Source organism: Symphalangus syndactylus, chromosome 6, assembly GCF_028878055.3.
Source record: "Symphalangus syndactylus isolate Jambi chromosome 6, NHGRI_mSymSyn1-v2.1_pri, whole genome shotgun sequence".
NCBI lineage: Eukaryota > Metazoa > Chordata > Mammalia > Primates > Hylobatidae > Symphalangus > Symphalangus syndactylus.
The window spans coordinates 43,565,440-43,585,656 of NC_072428.2; the positions used below are offsets into that span (position 1 = coordinate 43,565,440).

At 42.1% G+C, this 20,217-nt stretch overlaps 1 long non-coding RNA gene across 2 annotated transcripts in view; it reads right to left on the minus strand.

Annotated features, from left to right (window-relative positions):
- Positions 1-5,826: 5,826 nt before the first annotated feature.
- The window catches only part of LOC129483900 (uncharacterized), a 50,441-nt gene continuing 36,050 nt past the window's right edge, over positions 5,827-20,217 (minus strand). For both annotated transcript variants that reach the window (XR_008658328.2, XR_008658327.2), the window contains exon 4: positions 5,827-6,100. This is a non-coding gene — a long non-coding RNA (uncharacterized lncRNA). The remainder of the gene's footprint in view (positions 6,101-20,217) is intronic.

Consider the following 20,217-nt stretch of genomic DNA (forward strand, 5'->3'; position numbering starts at 1 on the left):
CTCGGTGACGTCATGCGGCCTGCCGCCCGGGGCTGGAGGCGGGGCCTGCCGCCGCCGGTGACGTCATGGGGAATCGGGGCGGACCGGCGCGGCCGCTTTGCCGTTGGGGCGCGGGCTCTCGGCAGCTGGGCGGAGTTTCGCGCCCACGGGGGAGCGTGGCTCGCGCGGGAGCCGCCCTCCGTCTCCCGGCGCGGGCTCCGGGCTTTGTCCCGAGCCGGGGCGGGGCGGGGCGGACGGGAGCTGCGCCGCTTGGAAGTCCCTGTGCTCGCGCGAAGAACTCTGGAAGCCTGGGTTCCTTCCAGGGGGCAGGCGCCGAGCCCGGAGTTGAGCGCGGCGCGTCTACCGTGCCTCAGTTTCCCCATTCCGGGACGCGGAAGCGCGGGTGGCTGCGTTGAGTGCTCCCAGACTCGCGGAAGTCTGCAAGTGTGGGGAAGAGAAGTTTCCTTTCTGGTGATTCAGATTGTTGCTCTCGAGCGCGGTGGACGCCGTCTCCGGGCCAGATTCCCAGCCGGCCATTTCTTCTCTTCCCTTTCACTTTTATAAAAGTTCACAGCTCTCAAGTCGAAATCTGTCTTATTGTTGGGAAAGGAAAACCTTTAGCCTAGCAAAGAAGGATAATTACAGAGTTCGTAATAAACCTGCCCTGCTAGCAAGGTCTTCTCCAAGTCAGTTAAAAAACTAAGTTCACTCATCTCTGCCGGTTGTACTTTTCAAAAGTAACTTCCTAAACTTTAAAATGCTGCATCCGGCGACTTTTAAGTTAGCCCTTTCTTTCTTGAGAAACTTCATTTCATTAATAAAGGAATCATTTTAACCCTGCCATTGGAGGTAGTGACGCAAAAGTGACAGACCCAGTCGGAAAATCAGAAAACGGGTAAAATCGACCCACTGGGGACAGAACCGTCTAAAGTTTCGGGTGATTGTTACAATTATTTAACAAGCTGCAAAGCAGTTCCCGCACAGTGGACCTCATTCCTTCTAGGCACTTGGCTCTCTTTTCCAGCTGAGGCCTCAGGCCTCAGGATTAAATAACAGAACATGTTTTGTGTCCGAGGAATCCCTATATCCCTATATATGGGTAACTGAGGAGACTAGACTGTGACTTACTGCAACACATTTTTACAAAACATAACTTTTACTAATACATTGTTTTCCTTCTTTTTCTTTTTTAATTTATTTTTATCATTATTTTATTTTATTTTATTTTTGGGAGACAGGATCTTGCTCTGTCACCTAGGCTAGAATGCAATGGTGCGATCTGGGGTCACTGCAGCCTCGACTCTCTGGAATCAAGCCATCCTCCCTTCTCAGCCTCCCAAGTAGCTGGAACTACAGGCACACACCACCACGTCTAGCTAATTTTTAAAATTTTTTTGTAGAGACGCAGTTTCACCATGCTGCCCGGGCTGGTCTCAGACGCCCGGGCTCAAGCTGTCCTCCTGCCTTGGCTTCCTGAAGTGCTGGGATTACAAAAGTGAGCCACTGCACCCGGTCTTATTAATACATTTTTAATTTCAACTCTTGAAGTAATCAGAGTAACAGGCAGTTGTAAAAAATAATAATAAATCGTTTGTTCACCTTGCCCAGTTCTCCCCACTGGTAATGTCTTCCAAAACTCTAATACAGTATCACAATTGGGATATTGACATTGATACGATCCACCCATCTTATTCAGATTTCCCCAGTCTTACTTGTACGTATTCGTACGTGCCTGTATTTAGGTCTATGCAATTTTCTGACTTGTGTAGGTACCACCACAGTCAAGTACAAGTGCATTTTATTTCTAATTCATAGGCAATGATAAGGTAATACAGTGAGGTTCACCATAATGAACCCAACCACCTTGGCACTGGTTTTTGGAAATGTGTTAGAAAACACATAATTAATTTGGCATTAAAACTGCTAGGCATATCTCTCCAAATGTCATCTTCTAAAAGCACCAGATAAATTTCGATGGCAGTGCCAACCAGTTAGTAGGGTTTCTAAACCACTATTTGTTGGCCCAGTATACCTGGGCACCTTTCAGACTAGTTCCTGTCTTATAGCCACTTTGCAATACAATATCTCCCCCATTCCATACTGAATTAAGGAAAAATTCCTTGGCCTGGGATCCAAAGTTCTTTATGACGTGACTTTTTGACCAGTATTTTCTCCAACTTCTCCTGTGTGTATATTTTTTGAGACTCACCTTAAAAACCTCTTCCTCCGGGAAGACTGCTGAACTAAATATTTCCTCTCTAGGACCCTTGAAGCTCCTTGCCCCAGATATGCTTCCTATATTCTGTTAGTTACCAGCATATGTGTGTTACTGGTGATGCCTACCTATCTGAGCCCCTGGAAGGTGGTCTGGGTCTCATGCAGCTAAGTATGCCCTGCCCAGGACATATAAATGGGAAGTGACTCTCATTGTCATCTCTCCACTCTTCCAAATGCTTTCACTCTCCTCAGCCACCTTGATCAATGCAAAGGACCAGTGCAGGGATTTAGGGCCCCAGCATCTAAGGGCAGGAACATTAACTGCAACCTGCTAAAATGACAGCAGATACCATATACTGCATCCATGCTTAGCACTTGGCATTTTACATTTGCCATCTCAATTAGTTCTCACAGAACCTGTGTAAAGCAGTAATTAGTACCCCCAGTTTACACAAGGGAAAAACTGAGATGTTACGGAGGCTATATAACTTGTCCATGGTCACATAGCCAGAAGAGAGTAGAGTCAGAACCTGAATTCCTTCTGACTCATATTTATAACCTGTATTCATAACCCCTGACCTCTACTGTCACCAAAGCTGAAATGAATATAAATCAAAGCAGTAGAATGCCAGGCACTGATCTAAGTACTTTCCAGGTATTACCTCATTTGATCCCCACAGCCACCCTATGAGGTGGTTACTGTTATTAGTCTCATTTTATAGATGAACGAGCCAAGGACCAGAGAGATGAAATAACTCGATCAGGGTCACATATTTAGTAAGTGCGAAGCAAAGATTCAAACTCAGGCAGTCCAGCTCCAGATTTCATGCTCTTAGCCTCCCACTGAGCTGCCCACTACAATGAAGGCAGAAGATCAACGTCCACAGGGGTGACTTACCTGGAGATGTAACAATCATGTTTATCACTAATGATAACAAAAGGGTTCGTTTCCACCTACCAGTTCTTACCAAGAAAGAAGCTGAAACAGTGGTCCACTTAGTGGTAACAAATCATGCTGAGACAAACTCTGAGTCAGCCTAGAGCTAGGAAGGAGAGCCAGAGCCAATGGATTAGAATTGACCCTAAAGTTGTACCTGGCTCCAGAAGATATTGCTTTGGAAAACAAGGAGAGATATATTAATAAGGATGATACTAATCACCTCATTTCTTTTTTTTTTTTTTGAGACGGAGTCTCTCTTTGTCACCCAGGCTGGAGTGCAATGGCACGATCTAGGCTCACTGCAAGCTCCACCTCCCGGGTTTACTTGTGCCATTATCCTGCCTCAGCCTCCCAAGCAGCCGGGACTACAGGCGCCTGCCACCATACCCGGCTAATTTTTTATATTTTTAGTAGAGATGGGGTTTCACCATGTTAGCCAGGATGGTCTCGATCTCCTGACCTCGTGGTCCACCAGCCTTGGCCTCCCAAAGTGCTGGGATTACAGGCGTGGGCCACCACACCCAGCAGAAGTCCCACTCTTAATAATAAACCAAAGAGAGACTCAGATGCATATGCACCAGGACACATGTGCAAGAATATTCATTGGACATTTTTGTAATAACCCCAAACAAGAAACAACTGCAATGTCCACTAGTGCTAGAAAGGATAAATGAATTGTGATATAATCATACAATGGAATACTATACAGTGATGAAAATGAATGAACAACAGCTACATGCAATGACATGGGTGAATCCTTAAAATATACTGAGTAAAAGGAATATGAAATAAAAGAATCCATATAGTATAATTGTTTTTATATAAAGATCAAAAACAAGGAAAATTTAACAGCATTGTTTAGAGATACATATTTAGAAAGAAGAAAAAAATTCAACAGAAGAACAAGAAGAATGACCAACAAATCTGGAGTAGTGGTCATCACTACATGGAGGATGTTGTGAAGAAGAAGGAAAACACAGGAAGGGGGCTTCTGGACTGCTGGCAATGTTTATTTTTGCCTGGCTGCATCATGAATGCTCACTATAATGATTCATGAAGCTATGTATTTATTTTAAACATGCTTTTCTACTATTGTATTAATATTTCACAATTTGGGGCGGGGGAGACAAGGTCTCACTGTGTCAACCAGGATGAAGTGCAGTGGCGCCATCTTGGCTCACTGCAGCCTCCACCTCCCAGGCTCAAGTGAGCCTCCCACCTTACCCTCCTGATTAGCTGGGACTACAGGCATGCACCACCACGCCTGGCCAATTTCATGTGTGTGTGTGTGTGCGTGTGCTCCCCTACTGGTTTTGAACTTCTGGGCTCAAGTGATCCTTTTGCCTCAGCCTCCCATAGTACTGGGATTACAGGCATGAGCCCCCATGCCCAGCCACAATTTTTTTTCAAAGTTAAAAATAGATGCTAAAGAGAACTATCAATATTCACATACCTCCCATGCACCAAGGACTTCACTTGGTTGTGAGTCCTATCCCTTCTTACATTTTCATAGTCCTTTCTGTACACATTATTCCTCTCTTCCAGATCTTCAACTTCACTCTATACTGGATCCTTTTCATCGGCATTTAAATAAATCTCTTTGCCATCTTAAATACAACAAAAAATAACCTTCTGTTGTTCTGGCCTCATGCCCAGCTACTGTCCTCTCTCTTCCCTTTCATAGCAAAACTTCTGAGAGGAATTGTCTGGCCTCATTGCCTCCATTTATTTACCTCCTACTTATTTCTCAACCCTCTCCAATTGGGCTTCTGCACCCATCAGGAATTGCATTCAAACAGTGGTTGTTCTAGCCTTTCATGAGTGTAGCTAGTTCAGTAGGCCTTTCATCTATCGTCTTACTTGGATTATTTGACATTATTAATCACCACCTCCCTGAGACAATCTGTTCATTTAATTCCTACTTCTCTGGCTGCTCTCTCTCATTTTGCTTAGCTGACCTGGTCCCCTCTAGCGAGCCATGAATTTTGTAGTTCTGGATCTTAGGCTTTCTTCTAGTTTCACTTTATATCCTATCTCCAGCTGAGCTCATTCACTCCATTGGTTTCAATTATTATTTTTTCACTGTTGTCTTCCAAACATGCCCATGTGATCCATCTCTCTCTCTCTCTCTGGAACTCCAGATGTGTATATCTGATCTCTTACGTGATACCACCATCTGGGTATCTCAAAAGTATCTCAAGCAACCTGTCCAAAACCATGATCTTCCACTATAAACTTGGTCCTCATCCAGTGTTTCCATCTCTGGGAAATCAGCAGAAACCTAGAATGTTAGTCTTGATACCTCCCTACCTGATTAATAGCCTTCAAGAGTGTTCTATCATGTTTAGAAAAAAAGTCCTTTCTAAGGCCCATAATGATCTAACCCTCCCCTACCCCTGACACCTTTTCAAGCATCTTGCACCTCTCCCTCCCAACACTGTGTTCTTCCCAAACTAGATAACTCCTAATTTCTCAAATTTATCATTTGCCCACAGGGCCCTTGTTTGTATTGTTATAGCTGCTTAGAATACTTCTCCCTCTTCTTGAGCTAATTAATTCCTCTCCTCCTGTTATAAGTTCAAATGTTATTTCATCAAGAAAGTCTTTATTGATCCCTCAGACTTTATCTCCTGGTTTTCTATTGTGTTAGTTGTCTAATGCTGGGTAACAAATCTCTTTAAAACTTAATGTCTTAAAACAGTAACAATCATTTATTATTTCTCGCAGCTTCTGCATTTGGGAATGGCATGGCTGAGTGGTTCTGGCTTGTGGTCTCTCCTGAGATTGCAGAGGTCAGCCAGGAATGCATTATCTGAAGGTCTGATTGAGACTGGAGTTTCCACTTAAAGACTGCTCACTCATGTAGCTGGCATGTTGGTGTTGGCTGTTGTCAACAAGCCTCAGTTCTTCTCTACATGGGACTCTCCTTATTTCCTAGGCTTCCTCACAACCTGTTGACTTGATCTCAAAGTTAAGCATTGAAGGAGAGAAAGAGAGAGAGGAGCAAGTGAGTGCACGGAAGAGAGCTGTATCCTTCTGTATGAATTAGTCTCAGAAGCCACATAGCACCACTTCTGCCATATTCTATTTGTCAGAAGTGAGTCACTGAGACTGGCTCATATCTAATCAGAAAGGAATTAGATTCTACCTTATTCTAAAAAGAGGGAGAGGAAGAGCATCAACAAAAAATGCAAGTATACTTTAAAAATCACCTCACCTTTATTCTCCTTTCCTGAACTTATCACAGTCTGTACTTTTACATAGCATATAATTATATTATAAAGATATAGTATATACTCATGTGATTATTTGATGAATGTTTATCTTCCTGCTATGGTTTGAATGTGATTTATCCCCGCCAAAACTCATGCTGAAATTTAATTGCTAAGGTAACAATGTTGGGAGGTGAAACCTTTAAGAGGTGGGGCTTAATGGGAGGTGTTTAGGTAATGGAGACAGATCTCTCACAAATGGCTTGGTGCTGTTCTCGCAATAATGAGTTATTGCTCTCATTAGACTTGATCCATTCTTGCAAGAGCAACTTGTTTATAAAGCGAGGACACCTTGCATGTTGGACCCCTTCCAATTTGACTCCCCCTTTAAACTGCTACTATTATGACACAGCAGGAAAGCCCTCACCAGAATCCAGCACCATGCTCTTGAACTTCCCAGCCCACAAAACTGTGAGCCAAATGAACCTCTTTCTTTCATAAATTACCCAGCTATAACAGAATACCAGCCACAGGTATTCTGTTATAGCAACACAAAATGAACGAAGACATTTCCCATACTAGAACATATGCTTTTTTGAAACAAGACTCCTACCTGCTTTGCCCACAATTTTATCCCCAATATTTAACATATTACCTGGTATTAATACGTTCATGTGTAATAAATATAAATAAGTTATTAACTATGTATAACACCCAGAACAGTCCTTTTAGGTAGATATTGTTCTTTCCATTTTACAAATGTTAAATGCAAAGCCAAAATGGTTAGATAACTTGTTTCTGAGCCAAAATTTGAATCCAAGTCTCTCTGATTCTAAGCCAGGATAATTTCTATGACTCCGGACTTCCTCTCTATGACCACAAAAGAGGAACTGGAACTGCTTTGGCCTTGGTGAAATGGTCTCCTGTGTTTCCATATTTCCTCATCAAGCATCCTTGGGAGCTAATTCTGCTTTCCAGATGTGTGGATTTAAGGACAGGACTGTCCTTAAGATGAGAGAATACTCAGAATCTAGTCATGAAAAAAAAATTATCCAAAACTGTCTCCTCGTGAACAAACTCACAAAGATGGCAAAGAGAAGAGAGTGTGGAGTTTCTGAAACTACAAACTTAACTCTTGTCAGGGTCCACCAGAGTAGTCACTGGGAAAGCTAGTGCCTCTCAATGGCAAAATTTTCTGTCTGGCCTCATGCATCCTTCACTCCTGTAGAAGTTCTTATCTCGTTCCTCACTAAGGAGAAAGAGACCATTCAAGAGCTGTTCTATTATTGAATGTGGCCATTAGTCTCTTGTGGATATTTAAATTTAAAATAATTAACATTAAATAAAACTTAAAAATTCATGTCCTCAGTTACACTAACCACACTTAAAGTGCTCAAAAGCCACATGTAGCTAGTACCTACCATATTGGAAAGTGCAAATACAGAACATTTCTATCATCACAGAAAATTCTACTGGATGGTGCTGCCAAAGAACCGAGGTAATCCTAGCCCCTGAAAATTTCAGTGTCATGAAGGAAGGCAAAACAAAGAGCTGGAGAGTCACCATCTTCTCTATGAATGGGAGGGACTTATCCACCCCACAAAAAAAACCCAGCTCACTTGTAAAAAATGGTCCCTTAGGAGTTATGGATATGAATTCACTTCTGCAGGTAGTGCTCTCTCATCAAGATTTCTGCCTCTTTTCCATCTGTCCTCTGAGCAATCAATCACACTTTATTTATTTATTTATTTATGAGACAGAGTCTCACTCTGTTGCCCAGGCTGGAGTACAATGGCGTGATCTCAGCTCACTGTAATCTCTTGAACCGCCTCCTGGGTTCAAGTGATTCTCCTGCCTCAGCCTCCCAAGTAGCTAGGACTACAGGCACATGCCACCATGCCTGGCTAATTTTTATATTTTTAGTAGAGACAGGGTTTCACCATGTTGGCCAGGCTGGTCTTGAACTCCTAACCTCAAGTGATCCGTCAGCCTCAGCCTCCCAAAGTGCTGGGATTACAGGTGTGAGTCACCATGCCCGGCCAATCAATCTCACTTTAAATAACCACCATCATTCTCTAAACCAGACTGTTCATCACCTCCTGTCTTGAACCCACTGAGCCATGCCTAGCCCAGGACCAGGACAATGCATCATCTACCCTCCTCTCTGCTTCTAACCAGTCCATCCCTACCCTTAGGCCAGGCTCCATTCCTCTTGTCTCAGAGTATGTGATTTCCCTCCTTCTGAAAGGTAATTCTTCCCCCAACTTCTCCATCAACATATGTGTTCTGGATTCTATGCCCTCTTCACCTCATTGGAAAATGCTTCATTATTCTCTCTCTCCCTGTCTATCATCTTCCATCTTTCTCTCTCCATTAGGACTGTCTCTTCAGCCTTCAAGTATGCGTAACTTTGTTGCACAACATAACTCCCCAGTATCGTTAGTAACTTTAATTGACCCTTTAGGGCCACCATCCCATTTCTTCTTTTCCCTATCAATTGGCTCTGGGGAGTTATCTATAAAAAGACTCTAAATCCTCATTTCCCACCTAGAACCTGGATCTCATCCGACTCAGTTTCATCCCACTTAATAAAATTTGTTCTGGATGTACACTCAGGGTTCTCCATGACAGGTCCTCGGTCTGACGACTTCTTCTTCTTCTTTTCCTTCTTTCCTTCCTTCCTTCCTTTCCTCTTTTCTCTTCTTCTTTTCTTCTTCTTCTCCACCTCCTCCTTATTCTTTCTCCTCCTCCTCCTCTTTCCTCCTCTTCCTCCTCCTCCTCCTCCTCCTTCTCCTCCTCCTCCTTCTCCCTCCTCCTCCTTCTCCCTCCTCCTCCTCCTTCTCCTCCTCCTCCTCCTTCTCCTCCTCCTCCTTCTCCTCCTCCTCCTCCTTCTCCTCCTCCTCCTTCTCCTCCTCCTCCTCCTTCTCCTCCTCCTCCTCCTTCTCCTCCTCCTCCTCCTTCTCCTCCTCCTCCTCCTTCTCCTCCTCCTCCTCCTTCTCCTCCTCCTCCTCCTTCTCCTCCTCCTCCTTCTCCTCCTCCTCCTCCTCCTCCTTCTCCTCCTCCTTCTTCTCCTCCTCCTCCTTCTTCTCCTCCTCGTCCTCCTCCTTCTTCTCCTCCTCGTCCTCCTCCTTCTTCTCCTCCTCCTCCTTCTTCTCCTCCTCCTCCTTCTTCTCCTCCTCCTCCTTCTCCTCCTCCTCCTCCTTCTCCGCGTCCTCCTCCTCCTCCTCCTCGTCCTCCTCCTTCTTCTCCTCCTCCTCCTTCTCCTCCTCCTCCTCCTCCTTCTTCTCCTCCTCCTCCTCCTTCTTCTCCTCCTCCTCCTCCATCTCTTTCTCCTTCTCCTTATTTCTTCTCCTTTCTTCTTCTTTTTTTTTTTGGATACAGTATCTTTCTCTGTTGCCCAGAATGGCGTGCATTCACATGATCGTTGCTCACTACAGCTTCAATCTCCTGGGCTCAAGCAATGCTCCTACCTCAGCCTGAGTAGCTAGGACTACAGGCATGCACCTCCACACCTGGCTATTTTTTTTTTTTTATAGAGACTGGGTCTCGCTATGTTGTCCAGGCTGGTCTTAAACTCCTGGTCTCAAGTAATTCTCCTGGGTCACCCTCCCAAAGCACTGAGATTACAGATGTGAGCCATCATGCCCAACCTGGTCAAACTTCTTATCCATGTTTCTCTTTGTCACCTTCTAGCTACCTCATCTCTTCACTTTCTGCCACACAAATCTAAAGCATTCTGTCCTGGCATCTTTATTAAAAGTATTTCTTTTGCCAGAAATCCTTGCTGCATGTACATTCCATCCATCATTGGAGGATGAGCTCAAGTCCCTACTTCTCAATGAAGTCTTTCTGATGATAAAACCCGTCATGCTCTCTGCTTCCCCTGGCTACCGCCACTGAGTACAGACTGCCTGCTGCTACTGTGTGTTGTATATTTATATTCTCTCCCTAGGTGAATTTCAGAGTGCTTCCTGAAAGAAATTAGCATTCACATCTCTGCACTCCCAAGAGACTTGAGATGCAGAATTTTGTGCTGAGTGGATATTCAAATATTGAATGATTGAATATCCCAACATCTGACATGGAGTTTGACATATCCCAACATCACTTCCATATCTCAACATCACTGACATATCCCAACGTCACTTCCAAAGGGGCCAGTGGTAAACTATGTAGCACTATTTTAAATAAACCCCTTAAAGAAATGCTATAAAATAGAGACTGTCACCACCATTAGCTATGTAAGTACCCTATGGATGAAGGTGGTGCGTAAAAAACAGTACACCTCTGGCTGGGTGCGGTGATTCACGCCTGTAATCCCAGCCCTTTGGGAGGCTGAAGGAGGGCGGTTCACCTGAGGTCAGGAGTTCAAGACCAGCCTGACCAACATGGTGAAACACCATCTCTACTAAAAATATAAAAATTAACCGGATGTGGGGGCACACACCTGTAATCCCAGCTACTCAGGAGGTTGAGGCAGGAGAATTCCTTGAACCCAGGAGGCAGAGGTTGCAATAAGCTGAGATTGCACCATTGCACTCCAGCCTGGGCAACAGAGCAAGACTCTATCTCAGGATTGAAAAAAAAATAGTACACTTCTTTGGAAGATCCTGAGATGACCAGTGTGAATGGGTGCTCGGAAGTGCAAAGAGCTGCACAGCTGGCAAGCGTCATTGCTATTATTCATACATTTTGATGGGTGAGGGGAAAAAAACCTGTGCTTTTTTTTCTCCTGATTTAGGAGGAAGAGAAGGTCAGGGAGCAACAGTAAAGGCTTTGGAGCTCAGCAAGACTGGGCTGAATCTCAGCCTCATTGTTTACCTGATGTGTAAAAGCAGGTAAGTAATTTATTTTTATATTGTAGAAAAATATTGCTGGTCTGTTTATGGGCATTTAGAATAAAAATATGACTAATATAATAGTCTGTTTATATATATTTTTAAATATATGTCAATATACAGTATATAGATATATATGCACAGAAAAAGGACCAGAAAGCTATATGCCAACATATTGACAGGTAATTAGATAATAGGTGATTTTTAATTTTTTTTTTTGGTCCTTTTCTGTGTTTCTCAAGTTTAAAGCATCATGATCCAAGTGTGCTGGCACATGCCTGTAATCCCAACATTTTGGGAGGCTGAGACAGGTGGATCACTTGAGGTCAGGAGTGGCAACAAGGTGAAAACCCATCTCTACTGAAAATACAAAAAAATTATCTGGGCATGGTGGCATGTGCCTGTGGTCCCAGCTACTTGGGAAGCTGAGGTGGGAGAATCACCTGAGCCCAGGAAGTTGAGGCTGCAGTGAGCCATGATCACGTGGCTGCACTCCAGTCTGGGTGATGGAGGAGACCTTGTCTAAAATAAATAAAGAAGGCCGGGCGCGGTGGCTCACGCCTGTAATCCCAGCACTTTAGGACGCCGAGGCAGGTGGATCACGAGGTCAGGAGATTGAGACCATCCTGGCTAACACGGTGAAACCCCGTCTCTACTAAAAACACAAAAAATTAGCCAGACGTGGTGGCGGGCGCCTGTCGTCCCAGCTACTCGCGAGGCTGAGACAGGAGAATGGCGTGAACCCGCAAGGCGGAGCTTGCAGTGAGCCGAGATTGCGCCACTGCACTCCAGCCTGGGCAACAGAGCGAGACTCCATCTCAAAAAAATAAAATAAAATAAAATAAATAAAGAAATAAATATAAAGCTTGGTGACTTTTATAGAGAAGGTCAGCTAAGAAATGATCTGCATTAAATAACTGCACTATAAAACCCCTAAGAATCTATGTTTTAAGCAAGTTTTTTGTTTGTCTGATTGGTTGGTTGGTTTGATTTGGTTTGGGTTTTTTTGAGACAGAGTCTCACTCTGTCACCCAGGCAAGAGTGCAGTGGCGCTATCTCGGCTCACTGCAAACTCCACCTCCCAGGCTCAAGTGATTCTCCCACGTCAGCCTCTCCAGTAGCTGGGACTATAGGCGCATGCCACCATGCCTGGCTAATTTTTTTTGTATTTTAGTAGAGATGGGGTTTCACCATGTTGCCCAGGCTGGTCTCGAACTCCTGAGCTCAGGCAATCCACCCACTTCAGCCTTCCAAAGTGCTGGAATTACAGATGTGAGCCACCGTTCCTGGCCTGTTTTAAGCAAAATCCAAAGCAGAATTCTGGGGGAAGCCAGGCATTATATCATGACACTCAAACAGCTCTGTGGAGACGCCCACCTGGAGATAAACCAGAGCCTCCCATCCTCCGTCAGCATTGACTTGCAAGCCATGTGACAGCTACCTTGGAAGTGGATCCAGCAACCTCAAGAGAGGTTGCCCCCGCCACCCTCCAGTTCATGTACTCCCAAATTCCTGACCCATAGAAACTGTGAAAGAGAATAAATGTTGGTTTAATCCATGAAGTTTTGAGGTCATTTTACTTGGCAATTGCTAACAAATACAGGCTTGTCTGCTTCCCACTGACTGCATTCAAGTACCTCATCTTTGCCAGGCATGTTGCTATAATGATGCTGTGTTCTTCTGATCGCTTTCTATCACATCCTGCATGATTTCACCTTGTCACAGTATTGGTGATGTTAAATTTGATTACTTGATTAAAGGAATATGTGTCATGCTGTGGAGTCGGGAAGTTATTCTATTTCTATGTACGTAATTAATAAGCAATTTGTGGGGAAATACGTTGACACTGTGTAACTGTTCTGTGTCTTATCAAATTTTCACTATATTCACTTTTTTTGAGACAGGGCCTCACTCTGTCACCCAGGCTGGAGTGAAGTGGTATGATCACGGCTCCCTGTAACCTTGAACTCCTGGGCTCAAGCAATCATCCTGCCTCAGCCTCCCAAGTAGCTAGGACCACAGGTATGCAACGCCATGCCCAGGTAATTTTTAAATATTTTGTAGAGGCAGGGTTTCACTATGTTGCCCTGGCCGGTCTTGAACTCCTGTACTCAAGGGATCCTCCTGCCTCAGCCTTCCAAAGTGCTGGAATTAAAGGCACGAGCCACCTTGTCTGAACTATTCATTGTTTTCCATCTGTATAAATGTTTGGACTCATATTTTATTCAATGGGTTATAATCCATTAGTATCATTATTTATTTTTATAATCAAATCATGCCATATTTGGCCACTTTTTTCTTTATACATCCATATATATCAACAGCCATAAATTTATGTTGGTACCTCCAATTCGGCCAAACCTTGGATTCATTCTAGTTGTGTCTAATTCCCTTCTCCAACAGTGAACAAACTGGCTTCCCTTATTCTTTTTTTTTCTCATAAGTTATTGGGGTGCAGGTGGTATTTGGTTACATGAGTAAGTTCTTTAGTGGTGATTTGTGAGATTTTGGCGCACCCATCACCTGAGCAGTATACACTGCACCCTATTTGTAGTCTTTTATCCCAGCAACCTTCACCCCAGTTCCCCAAAGTCCATTGTATTATTCTCATGCCTTTGTGTCCTCAAAACTTAGCTCCCACATATCAGTGAGAACACATGATGCTTGGTTTTCCATTCCTGAGTTACTTCACTTAGAATAATAGTCTCCAATCTCATCCAGGTTGCTGCAAATGCCATTAATCAATTCCTTTTTATGGCTGAGTAGTATTCCATCATATAAATATACCACAGTTTCTTTATCCACTTGTTGATTGATGGGTATTTGGGTTGATTCCGTGATTTTGCCATTAGCAAGATTAACCAAGAAAAGAGAGAAAATCCAAATAATCTCATTAAGAAACAAAACAGGAGATGTTACAACTGACACCACTGAAATACAAAAGATCATTCAAGGTTACTATGAACACCTTTATTAACATAAACTAGAAAACCTAGAAGAAATGGATAAATTCCTGGAAAAATACAACCCTCCTAGCTTAAATCAGGAAGAATTAGATACCGTGAATGGACCAATAACAAGCAGAGAGATTGAAATGGCAATTTAAAAATTACCAACAAAAAAAGTCCAGGACCAGGTGGATTCACAGCAGAATTCTACTAGACATTCAAAGAAGAATTGGTACCAATCATTTTGACACTCTTCCACAAGACAGAAAAAGAAGGAACTCTCCCTAATTCATTTTATGAAGCCAGCATCACCCTAGTACCAAAACCAGGAAAGAACATAACCAAAAAGAAAATTACAGACCAATATCCTTGATGAACATAGATGCTAAAATCCTTAACAAAATACTAGCTAACCAAATCCAACAACATATCAAAAAGATAATCCACCATGATCAAGTGGGTTTCATACCAGGGATGAAGGGATGGTTTTAACATATGCAAGTCAATAATGTGATATACCACATAAACAGAATTAAAAGCAAACTCATATGATCATCTCAATAGATGCAGAAAAAGCATTCGACAAAATCCAGCATCCTTTATGATTAAAACTTCCATTATTCTTTTTTTGTTTTGTTTTGTTTTGAGACAGAGTCTAGCTCTGCTGCCCAGGCTGGAATGCAATGGCATGATCTCAGCTCACAGCCCTCCTGGGCTCAAGCCATCCTCCCATCTCAGCCTCCTAAGTAGCTAGGACTACAGGCATATGCTACCACAACCGGCTAATTTTTGTACTTTTTTTGTACAGATGAGGTTTCGCCATGATGCCCAGGCTGGTCTTGAACTCCTGAGCTCAATGACCTGCCCGCCTTAGCCTCTCAAAATGCTAGGACTACAGGCATGAGCCACTGTGCCCAGCCTCATTATTCTTAATGTGTATTTTATAAATGTCTTTACCATAAGCAATTTCTCTTCACCACACCCTACCCTGCTTCCCCTACAAGGATGCCATCATTACCCCTCTTCAGTTCTGATATCCACACTGGGGACATCCTTTTCCAGCAATATGGGGGGATACATATGGCAATGACCCTTTGTATCAGTTTCCATTGATGTGTGACCAACCACCCCAAAACTTAGTGGCTTAAAACAATAATGATTTATTATTTCTCATAATTCTGTGAGTTGGCTGGGAGGTTCTGCTTCTCTCACTTGAGTTTATTCATGGAGCTACATTCAGTTAATAGATTGCAGGGAGAATGGCCATTTTTAGATGTCATCGCTCCCATGTCTGAGATCTCAGCTGGGATGGCTGGGATGGCTCAGCCTCGCTCCTCTAGACTGTGGTCTTTCATCCAGGACTTGTTCATATGATGTTGGAAGTTTTCAAGAAAAGCAAAAACGAAGCGGAAAGGCTTCTTAAGTCATACAGTGTCTCTTATACCACATTCTACTGGTCAAGACAAGTCAAAGGTCAGCCCTGATTCAAGGGGTGGAGAAACTGTCAACACCTCTGGATGATAAGAGCTGTAACATCCAAGTCACATTACAAAGGAGCACTGACATAGGGAAACAATTCACTGGGGACTATTAGTGCAATAATTTACCATACTTTCCCAACTGAGCCATAAAAATGCAACTTTAAAATTTTAAAAAAACACACATCATTTTAATTATTTATCTGAACTAGAAAAACTATAAGGAATCTACAGAGCCATAAATGATGTTAAAGCAGAACCCTGAGAGATGAGCAGCTCCTAGAAAACCCTGCTAAATACTAGAGAACTGGGGCCTTTGCCTTCATAGCCAGGTGATGCACGGAGAATAGAAAGCAAAGCCAAAGGCCACTAAAAGCAAAAAATCAAACCTGAGACCCTTATGTAAAGCTGGGACCCCAGTCTAAGGGCAAGGTGTATGAGAAAAACAAACACTGCAAAAAAAAGGAGACAACATTAGCTGGGTGTGGTGGTGCGCGCCTGTAGTCCCAACTACTCAGAGGCTGAGGCAGGAGAATCACTTGAACCTGGGAGGCAGAGGTTGCAGTGAGCCGAGATCGTGCCACTGCACTCCAGCCTGGGTGACAAAGTGGGACCCTGTCTCAACAAAGAGGAGACAACAAAAAACTTATATACATGTCTTGACCTTGGTGTTGGGTGTCAGGGAAAATAATCATCTGAAAATTTGTAACCACAAACTGATCATCAAATGATTTTACAATGATTCTACAAAAAAAGAAAAATGCAAGCTGATGATACTATTTAAAGTGGTTGCTTGTTAGGCTGCTAGTTGACTGAGAGACATAAATATAAATCCTCTCTGGAATAATGCATACTCAATCCAGGCCTCCAAGAACTCCCACAGATAACGTTCCAACAAAAATGAGTAACTCACTGTAAAACAAAATCACAAAACATACTAAGAAGCAAGGCATCATTCACAGGAACCAGCAGTAAAAACAGAACACAGAAATAGGAACTTTACAGCTACAGATAACTGGAATATAAGACATGGACACTGAAGTAATTAAATTTAATATGTGCTATGGACTGAATTGCATCTCCCCAAAACTCATATGTCAAAGCCCCCATCCTTAACTTGACTGTTTTTGGAGTGAGGAAGTAATTGAGGTTAAATAAGATTATAAGGATAGAGCCCTGGTCTGAAAGGATTAGTGTCCTTCTAAGAAGAGACACTAGAGAACTCACTCTGTCCCTCTGCCAAATGAAGACAGAGTGAGAAAGTTTCTCCTGCAAGCCAGGAAGAGAGGCCTCATCACAAACCCAGCAATGCTGGCACCCTGATCTTAGAATTCCAGCCTTCGGGCTGTGACAAAATAAACGTATGTTGTTTTAAGCCAGTCTATGGTGTTTGTTACGGCAGTCTGAACTGACTAATACAATATAATTAAATAAATATAAGACAAGCTTAAAGTATGAGCATGGAATAACCAGGCAGAACTGAGAAAAGTTCACATAGAAATTCTTAAAAATAAAAATTTAATTATTGAAAATACAAAACCCATTTGAAGAAAGTCAGGTTATACTACTGAAGATAGAATTAGTGAACTGGATGATAGATTGAATGAATTTTTGAAGGCATGATGATCAAATATATTTATAAATACGTCACAAACTCTAAACAAACATGGTATAAAATTTAAGAAATAATGTCCAGTTTGTGGAGGAATCCTGGCCTAGAATTAAAATACTAGACAACAACATCATACAAGGCAGGGGATGAGTCCGTGGAGCCTACAGTCCTTTATTGCTGGTCTCCCAACAGCCAATTCACCCCTTCCAGTATCCACTCCGATTAGATCATGCTGTTATTTTGCGCTAATTTAATCAGATCCATTCTAACCTTCTCCCTTTAACTTCTATATTCCAAACCCCCAACCCAGCACCCCCAGCATCACACTTTCCTCCATAGCCTAGTTGCTACTGGTGGATGTCTGTGAATGACTAACAAGGCCTGTTTGGTCAGTTTTTTCTTTAAGTATTAAAAGGCTTAATCAGGACCCTGCAGGGATCAGGTTCTTAAAATCATCCTTATTCCAAACAGTTCTTTCTAATTTTAGAATGCTATTTTCCTTTTTGATTATAAAATGAAATGTGTTAATTATATTAAAATTTAGAAAAGTAAGAGCAGGCCGGGCCCGGTGGCTCATACTTGTAATCCCAGCACTTTAGGAGGCCGAGGCGGGCAGATCACAAGGTCAGGAGATCAAGACCATGGTGAAACCCCGTCTCTACTAAAAATACAAAAAATTAGCCGGGCGTGGTGGCGGGTGCCTGCAGTCCCAGCTACTCGGAGAGGCTGAGGCAGGAGAATGGTGTGAACCCGGGAGGCGGAGCTTGTGGTGAGCCAAGATTGCGCCACTGCACTCCAGCCTGGGCAACAGAGCGAGACTCCATCTCAAAAAAAAAAAAAAAAAGAAAAGAAAAGTAAAGTAAGAGCATAAGGAAGAAAATTATTAGCACCCATTGTATCATGTCATAAAACTAACCACTCAATATTTTTTAAAATGTTAAACTGTCTTAAAATACAACTAGATTAATAAAACAGTTGTATTTGCACTACTCAGAACTGAAAATTGCTAACATTTTGTCATAGTTACTTCTAGACAGTTGCTTACATTTTCGGAGCTTAAGATATCTTTCTGTTTATATGAGAAATAATCATTATCACAAAATGTATTATAAAATATTTCAAGTTCATCATATAAATTACCGCTATCACTTACAAATTATGATTCTCTCTGTCCCATAAAATATTATTATCATATAATAATGTAATGGCAAATGAAAAGAGTTGTGCACATTTTAAAAATACACTTGAGAGTTTATTATTTTATTATTTTTAAAATAAAATATTTTTGAGAATTTCTGATTATGTAAAAAAGTTTAAAGTTCAGGACTGAGGAGAGATGACTGTTTCCTAGATCTAAGGGTAGAGATACTGTTTTTTTGTTTATCTTCTAAATGAAGGAAACAAAAGGTTACTGATCAATTCAGAACTCTCTTTGACCCCTCATTACAATTTTATTCTCCCTTCTACTTCCTCAGAAGCCACCACAATCGAATTTCGAGTGTATAGTTCTAGCTATTTTTTATACTTTTATTATATATATGATCTATTAATATATAATGGTCATATATGTGTATATATCTGATCTATTTCATTGTTGATGTACATTAGTGTGCCTTCCAATTTGGGAATACAGTGAATAAACCTGTTTTGAATATTCTTGGCCAGGTTTTTGATAAGCATAAGCAATCATTTCTGTTTGGTATATACTCAGGGATTCAAGATCATAAAATATAAATTTTTTCAGAGTTTATAGATACTTTCAGTTTTTATAGTAAATATACAAATTGAAACTTCCTCTATAATAATATGTGAGCATGCCAATGAGCATTCCAGTTGCTCCACATTAGCATCAACACTTGATATTGTCAGTCCTCTCAGAGAGCAGTATAGGTGCAGTCCTATCTGATTATGGTTTTACTTTGCATTTGCCAGATTTCTATAATACTGTGCAAATTTTCATTCAGTTATTGGTGATCCTTTTTGTGATGTGTTTGTTTACATCTTTAGCCCATTTCTGTGAAGGTCATCTAACTTTTCTTTAGTGCTTTGCCAAAACATTTTATATTCTGTTTAGGATTCTGTTGATGGATATGTACACCAAAAATATCTTTTCCCTGCCCGTGGCTTACATTTTCACTCTCTTAATTGAATATATTTAATGTTAATGAATTCCAGCTGATTAAATTTTCCTTGTGAGTGATTATAGTTAACATTATGTTTTTCACTTCAGTTTCTACTTGTTCATTTCTAGTATATAGAAATAAAAATGATTTTCGTGTATTGATTTTCTATCCTGAGGATTTGCTGAAATCATTGATTAATTTTAGGAGACTAGTTTCGTTGGTGGTGGTGGTGGTTTTTGTTTTTGTTTTTGTTTTTTGAGATGGAGTTTCGCTCTTGTTGCCCAAGTGCCCAGGCTGGAGTGCAATGGTGTGATCTCAGCTCACTACAACCTCCACCTCCCAGATTCAAGCAATTCTCCTGCCTCAGCCTCCCTCCCAAGTAGCTGGGATTACAGGCATGTGCCACCATGCCTCGCTAATTTTGTATTTTTAGTAGAGACGGGGTTTCTCCATGTTGGTCAGGCTGGTCTTGAACTCCCAACCTCAGGTGATCCACCTGCCTTAGCCTCCCAAAGTGCTGAAATTACAGGGGTGAGCCACTGTGCCCAGTCTGTTTGTTTTTTAAAGATTTCTTAGCCTGGGCAACAGGGTGAAACCCCATCTCTACAAAAAAATAGTAAGTACAAAAATTAGCCAGGTGTAATGGTGTGCACCTGTAGTCCTAGCTACTTGGGGGCTAAGGTAGAAGGCTTGCTTGAGCTCAGGAGATCAAGGCTACAGTGAGCCATGTTTGCACCACTGCACTCCAGCCTGGGTAACAAATGGAGACCCTGTCTCAAAATAAAAAGTAAAAAAGATTCCTTGAGATTGTTTAATGTAGATAGTTATGTCATTTGTAAATAGAGACAGTTATCTTTTTCTTCTCAATTT